Here is a 7,920-nt window from a genome sequence, read left to right as displayed (position 1 = left end):
CACACACACACAGAGGACACAGTGTACAAGACATAGGGAAACTAGTAAAAAGTTCTAACCTGTATGTTAACAGAGTTCCAAAAGAAGAAGGGAAAAATAATAAAGGAGAAACACCATTTGAAGAGACAATGGATGACATTTTCCTGAAAAATATCTGTGACTCCATGCTGGATAAAAAGAAAGAAAACTATACCAAGGCACGCTCTCAGAGAAAGCATCATGTAGCTAGAGGAAAAAAAGAAAAAAGGAAAAATTACCATCAAAGTAGAAACAAGAAATAAAAAGTTTATTAAATTATTTTTCTCTACATAAAAAAAGGGAACCTGATGACAATGGAATGACATATTAAAAATACTGGGAAAACACCTGCAAAAGAGTTTCTGTAAGCTAAAGAAGCATTCTTCAAAAATGAGCATGAAATAAAGGTATTCCCCATTAGCACAGGGAAATTTTGTACCCACAGTACTATACAAAAGGAAATACTAATGTATTCTATTATGAGAGAAGAAAGTTATTCTAGATGGAAACTCAAAAACACAGGACAGACTTAAAGTCTTGAAAAGGATAAAGATTTAATGTTGATATGAAACTATAATAATATCTTATAGGGCTAAATGTATTACAAATAACATGTGTTACGAGAGGATGAAAGCAGTTAAAGGATTCTAAAATTCTTGCATTGTCTGGTAAGAGGTAAATATACTCATTTATCTTAGGCTACAATAAGTTATCTATGCATGTTGCAATCTCTAGGGTAACAAATAATGGTAAGAAAATGTATAGCTACCAAGTTAATAGAGGGAGGACATGGAATTATAAAAAAATAATCAAAAGAAAGAGAATACAGAACAGGTAGTAAGATAAAAATCAAATAGCAAAATGGTAGACCTAAACCCAATCATATTGATACTTACATTAAATGTAAATAGACTGAATATTCCAATTAAAAGACCAATATTGTCAGACTGGATTAAAAAAGAAAAAGAATCATCTATAGGTTTTATATATAAAAGGAATGCCTGAAATATACAAAAGAGATTGAAAGTAAAAAGATGGAAAAAGTTATGTAATGTGAAAATTAACTTAAAAAGTTATTATCACTATATTATTAAAAGAAGGTTTATGGAAAGTGATGAAGAAAAGCTGACGAGGGTAAGAGGACAGGGGGACGAGGCAAGCAGGGTAAGCAATCTCTGAAGTAGCCTGCTTCTCTGAGGGCAGCTGGCAGAAGCGGGTGAATGGGGTGGTAAATGTCGAGCATTGGAGATAGGTGAAACTAGTGGGGGGAAATATAGAATTGAAATGATGAGGCTAGATTAGAGAAAACCTGAAAAATACCTTCAGTATTGGTCATGACTTCAGTCAATGAAAGCTGGTATGTCTGTAGTTAGTTTTAGTGAAAAATAAAAATTTAAAACTTGTCATTGTCAACCCTATTAACGCCTCTTAAATTATTGGAAAAAGTCTATTTATTATCTATGATAAGTGTTAAAGTCTCTTTAACCTCAAAAATATGGTAGTGATTAGAGAATCTGGCACCGCAGAAATTGCCTGGGTTCAAATTTTGCTGTCACGTTCTGCATTCAGTTCTTCCTAGCTGTATGATCATGGGCAAAGACTCAACCTCTCTGTTCTGCACCTGCCTTTTCTTTAATCTATAAAATGGAAGTAATAGAACATAACAAATAGGCTTCTTTTGAGAATTAAATGAGTTTATATTCATGAATCTGAGAATAGTGGCTGGAGCATAGTTATTATAATTATGAATTTTACATGAGAAATTTTTTGGTATCTACATTAAACTACATTCAATAAGTCTAAGGACACCAAGTGAACAGCCTTTTTCTGTCCTCAAGTCTGAACCAGGAGCTTAGTAATATTTCATAGGTCTAGTCTTTTCTGCTTGAAATATATTTGCTAAAATCTGGCAAACAATGAAGGAGGCCTTCTTATGTGAGGACCTTCCACTTGGCACTGAAAATATTCTCCAGTAGGACACAGACTGTAACCCTGAAGGAGATCACAGGCCTGTGAATAAAGAATTTTCTTGAATAAAGGATTTCCATGCAGTGGGATATGGCTAATAGAAGGAAGGTTGTCTTCCAGCATGTAGGATGAAGAATACCCTTTGCAAGTAGAGAAAAGGGTTACTGTAGTCCTTGCTTATGCTCAAAGGATACATTCTAAGACCCTCAGTGGATACCTGAGACCAAGGATAGTACCAAACCCTATATATACTATGTTTTTTTCTATACATACTTACCTTTCACCTGAAGGAAGCACTTTATGGCTTCTCTTTGGCACATTCAAATTGCCAGCATCACTACTCTTGCACTTTGGGGATGTTATTAAGTAAAATAAGGGTTACTTGAACCCAAGACTGCAATATCTTGACAGTTAATTTGATAATCCAGATGGCTACCAAGTGACTCATGGGAGAGTGTGAACACATCATGGAGGCTCCAGACAAAGGGATGATTCACATCCTGGATGGCATGGAGTGAAATGTCATGAGATTTCATCATGCTAACATAGAACAGAGCACAATTTAAAACTTATGAATTGTTTACTTCTGGAATTTTCCATTTAATGTTTTGGACTGCAATTGGCCACAGGTAAGTAAAACTGGAAAGCGAAACTGCAAAGAAGGAGGATTGCTGTATATTCTGGCTGGGTAAGAAGTGGAAGGCTTTACGATGGATTTGGAAGGAAAGGGAGGGGAGGATATTCTAGGCGTAAAGAATAGCATGCATACAGAGGCAGCATGGCATGAAACTATAAGGCATGCTTGGGGAATGGCTAATTGGACATTATGTCGGGTACATCAGATAGACAGAATGGGAAGTGGCATTTATAAAGGCTGGAGAAGTAGGCCAGAGTTAGGTTGTGACTGCTTTTCCACGGAATTTTGAATTATTCAAAATCATTTTAAAAGCAAATCTTTTATAGTAAATCTTCAACAAATGTCGTATAAAGTATAGTTACTTGTACTTTTTTGAAGTGACAAAAATATTAGCATGCATAATAATAATACCAACAAATATTTACTGATAGTATGTTATGCGTCAGGAACTATTACAGACTCTTTTAGTTCTATTAGCATATTTATCTTACAACACCTCTTAGAGGCAGATTCTATTATTATATATATCAGAAAAAAATTTTATAAACTAGTAAAGACACTATACCAGTGATAATGGTAGGTTATGTTATTTTCTTTATGTTGTGGACTCTAAGAAGAAAGATTCATATGACGTGATCCCCAAGAAGGAATTTAGGTACTTCAATGGACTCCCTATGGTCAAACAAGATGGAACTCTCGGCTTCCTACACTATGCTCAGCTTGAATACACAGTCACTTGAATCAACTATTATAAGGGAGTTCCTGGTTTCATCCTTTGACCAATGGACTAAGACCCACTCCATTCAATGCTTTACAATAACCAATCAAGATGCATGATGCTGACCAATCAGGACTTCACGATTCAGACCAATCAGGAGTGTACAAATTTTGATACTTCGTTTACATAGATTGGACCTAATTAGGAACCTAGGCGGAGACTTTAACTATAAAAGATGACCTCCCCTTTGTCTCTGGAGAAAGCAATTTAGGTTGCTACCTGAATCTGTGTCTCTTGGGCTGCGGCTCCTTTTGCTCAAATCAACGCTTATATTTTTTACCACAGTCTAAAATTAATTTTAGTTTACAGTGTGTACATTAGGTCTTATCTGCCTTTTATTTTCCTTAAATGCCCATCTTTCCTCTAGTTTTATGATATAGGATAGAGAGAGACAGAGATAAACAAAGGAGAGGGAAAGGGAAAGAGAATACAGAAGAGAGAGAACCAGGGAAGGGGAAAATATTTAAGATATTATTATTCCCAACTGATTCCAGTTTGAGTTTTTTTTTCTTTTTAAAACTTATTTAGAAAAAAAATAAAGATAATTCTATCATATAAGAATATTATTCTAACTTGCTGATTTTGCTAGGTTGAGAATGGTAGATTGGTATATTAGAGATTCTGGAAGATACACTGTGTTTCAAGCAGACTGAGAGTTTGTCTTCTCTGTCTGCTTATCAAGTTAGATTCAAAGTAAGCACTATAACATAATATCATTCCTCTCTCTACCTATCACCTTTGCACAAAATCAGGCACCAACTAAAGATAGTCACTAACTTTCCACTTAGGAACATTAACCTGTTGGTAGGAAAAATAGAATGAACTTTTGAGGCTGGCAAAATACTATAGGAAGATGTCAATGAACAGGCCCTTAAGACTGGAATTAATTCCACAGGGAAATTGTTATAGAATAGTCAATTTAGAAATTTAAATCTTGGACTTAGATTCAAAATTCAAAAAACAAAAAAACAAAAAAACAAAAAAACCAAAAAATGTTGCAGATGTAGAAATTTGCTTTAAGTTCTTTTTAATCCCTAGCAACTGTGGGTCTAAGATTTTCACAAAATGAGAGGAAAGAAATTATGTGTAATTTTCTCATCTGAACTAGTCTCCTTTTGCCCACTGCTTTCCAAATTTCAGCTACTTAGCATGTCGGCCAAATCTTGCAGTGAATGTCACTTTAGAACAATCTAAATGGGAAACCACAGAGCCCCACTTCTTTATAATTATACATCGACAAATCCAGAATAATTAGAGGAAGCACAAGACATATTAAGTTTTACTAAAGTGAAATTTAAGACATGCCACAAGTAATTGATTCTCTATCTAGGATAATTTAAGGACAAAGGCTTACTTGACTTTTAAACATAATAGCAGGTCACTATTTTAACATTAGGAATAAGTCAGAATAGCGATGACCTTTTCGGGTATAAGTCATCTATTTTTTCTTTTTGCCACTATCGTACTGCCTCCTCTACTTTGGCATCTGTCACTCTCTGTTGCAATTCTTAGTTTATATGCCTGTCTCTACTATCCAATTATGAGTTCCTGGAAAGTAGGAGCTCTTCTTATTTATACTTATAAAAAGTATTCTCAGTATTGCCACAGTACCTGGTATATGGTAAGCAGTCAACCAATGCTTGCTGAATGTATGAATGAATAAATGCATACATGCCATGGCAAAAGCAATACATTGTAGTTAGAAGTCCTGAATTTTATTTAAGCTCTGCCATTAACTGTTACTTTGAACTGTTGATGTAATGTTTCTTCACCTACAAAAGACGATTTTGAAAATTTCTTCCAGCAAACCTTTATTTCTATAGCAAGTGATTTACATATTTTTTAAAATGTGAAGCATGACACATATATTGTGAATAAATAACTCAAATTTTAATATCTGAGCACCAGGTTTTGGAAACTTGGCTATCATGTACCTTTTTTTCACTTTGCCAAAGGTTTAATCACTTTCTTTTCTGGCTCATTTTAAAAAATTTTCCATTGATTCTTAGAGAAAGAAAATAAGTGAGGAAAATAGTCATTATTTGAAGATATTGAGTCAGAACTTTGTTCTTAATATTGGCTGCTGGGGGCTTCATTTCTCTGAGCTCAGTTTTTTAAAATTTACTTTTTATTATTTTTCATTAGTTTCAAGTATTGAGCTCAGTTTTTATGCCAGCCTAAAATAACAATCTAGTCCCATATGCATATTATAATTCTACTACAATATGTGACAGTGAAGAGAAAAACAGTGGAAAAAAGTAGATCAAGTTGGATTTTCTTAGGAAATTTCAAATGACCAGTTGGTTATTAGGTGATGTCTGCTTATGTTTAAAGTCATCTAGATTCTTATAACGGGTATAGGTGGCAATTGCCCCAGAAATTTTCCATGCTTTTGAAAACCTTAATTGCTTATGTGGCAATTGCAAAACCCTCCCTTCATGTGAACTTAACCCAAAGAAGGAAATATCCTACTCAAAATTTTAGGCTTTTCCTCCTGCAGCGACGGAAGGCAGGAGGAGGGCATTAGTGGAAGATAGGAAGGGGGAGGAGTTTGTGTAATGAGTGGAAAAATCATTGAAGAGTTTATAAACAGTTGCAGTTCATTGAGGCAACCACATTTGAGAATGCAAAAAAAAATACCATAAACCCCATCATTGTCCTCATTTCAGCAAAGAAGGAGATTGTTCATTTTGTGTTCTGGTCTTCTGTGTTTTGGAGATTGATGTCTAAATAAAAACAATAAGATACGCATGGTATTGCCTTTCTTAATTTGCCAATTGAAAATCAGCTACCCATAAAGCAGGATTTTGAGTGTACTACAGATGAATTTATTCAGTACTTTTCTATTAGCTGCCATTACAGAAAAGCTTTTTCTTTCTTCTTAATTGAAAGAGAACAATAAAAGACTCAATGAGAAATTCGTTACCAGAAATCAGCTTCGAAGTCTCTGATTTGGAGGAGGGTTGGTGGTCTCTGACTGAGAATCGAAGGCTGGAGAGATTTTTCAAAATTATCAGAAGTAAGTCGATACAGGAGAAGATACTAAGCTCTTATTAGAGAGCCTAGTGCAGGGATTTCAAAGCCAGTTACTTGATGTTTCCCCGGAAAGTCTTGAAGTTTGGAAAGGAGAAGGCTTTAAATCTGTGTCCCCTCCCTGTGTGTGTGTGTGTGTGTGTGTGTGTGTGTGTTTATTTAAACAAACAGAAAGACTGTATTGGATATTTTTCCCCTGAGGCAATCTCATGTGCAACCTTCCCTTTCACAGGTTCAGGGCAGCTAGGCCTGTGTAAGACAATAGATACGTACGATAATAACAGGGCAGTTACTTTGGGGCCTTGGCCTTTATCAGGATTAACTGTTACACCAATAAGCAAAACAGGGCGACAGGGTTTTTCCATCACTGGCCTTCGCTGTTCCTGGGTGCCAGATGGCATTATATCCATGAAAAAAAATGCTGCTAGTTATAATGTTGACCAGGCGCTGTTACTTCCACTTGATCACACTGTTTGAGGCTCTCTTTGATGTACAAAACACTCCTAAGATAATGAAATGCTTTGGCAGCTGGCTAATGGCTGGGAAAGTGCAAACCCTGCACTGAACTCTTGCACTGGACTATTCAATGGCAAGGTAATGTCAGGCCCAAGCTGGAGAGGGAGCAAAGAGGCTAGTTGCCAGGCAGACCCAGGACTCCTGGGCAAGCAGCTGTGGAAGAGCTGGTATTTTTCTCTCTTCAATAAAGTGGTCAGTGCCTGTAGTAAATGAGAAATAAATCCATCAAGGCTAAGCTCAGGATTATTTTGAACTGGCTGCCAGAATTTGCATAAGAGCCTATCCACACAGGTGAACAAAGACGGACTACCAATGTGGAGGTGATCTGAGAAATGTTTTTGTTTGTGTACAATGTAGGGCCTCATCTTTATGCAAAAAAAGATCTTATGAATTAAATTTGACTTTGCTGCTGCTAATATTATCACTGGCCTGATTCACCGGGAAAGTAGAGCATGCATAATGGGATAGGGAGGCATTTTCTAACCCCTCTCTCCTTTGATGCTATAGGCCAACTCTATGGAGACACGCCCTGGGTTTCAGCCCTTAGGGAAGTCTTTCTGTGCTCCTGCACCTTCCACCCCACAGTCCTATCCCAATCCTAGCCGAATTGCTGGCCACCAAAAGTCCAAAGAGTCTTCCACCACAAAGACCACTTTCACTCACCTAAGCAGAAATCCTCTCTATATAAAATGACTGAAAAGAAAAAATAAAATAAAACAAAACAAAATAAAATAAATGCCTCCTGATTCTCCAGTTATCTATGTTGTTAGAATGTAAACTTGAAGCAGAAACTCTGCTTTTAGACCAAAGTTCAGGAAACTACTGGCCAGCACATGGACCGGAGCCAGCCTGCACCTCTTTTCGTACCACCAACAAAGAAGAATTTTTATATTTTTAAATGACTGAGGGGAAAAAAAAATCAAAAGAAGAGTATTTTGTGACACATGAACATACTCTGAAGTTCAGATGC

At 36.1% G+C, this 7,920-nt stretch overlaps 1 long non-coding RNA gene across 1 annotated transcript; it reads left to right on the top strand.

Moving 5' to 3' along the window:
- LOC120607281 (uncharacterized) lies at nucleotides 1-6,333 on the top strand. The gene is made up of 2 exons (XR_005654117.1): nucleotides 1-2,615; nucleotides 3,238-6,333. It is a non-coding gene; the product is annotated as an uncharacterized LOC120607281 (long non-coding RNA).
- Nucleotides 6,334-7,920: the final 1,587 nt, after the last annotated feature.

The sequence above is a fragment of the Pteropus medius genome, unplaced genomic scaffold (assembly GCF_902729225.1).
Source record: "Pteropus medius unplaced genomic scaffold, Ma_sr-lr_union100, whole genome shotgun sequence".
In the NCBI taxonomy this organism is placed as follows: domain Eukaryota; kingdom Metazoa; phylum Chordata; class Mammalia; order Chiroptera; family Pteropodidae; genus Pteropus; species Pteropus medius.
Note: the sequence above shows the minus strand (reverse complement) of the source record. Positions and strands in the feature narration are given on the sequence as shown.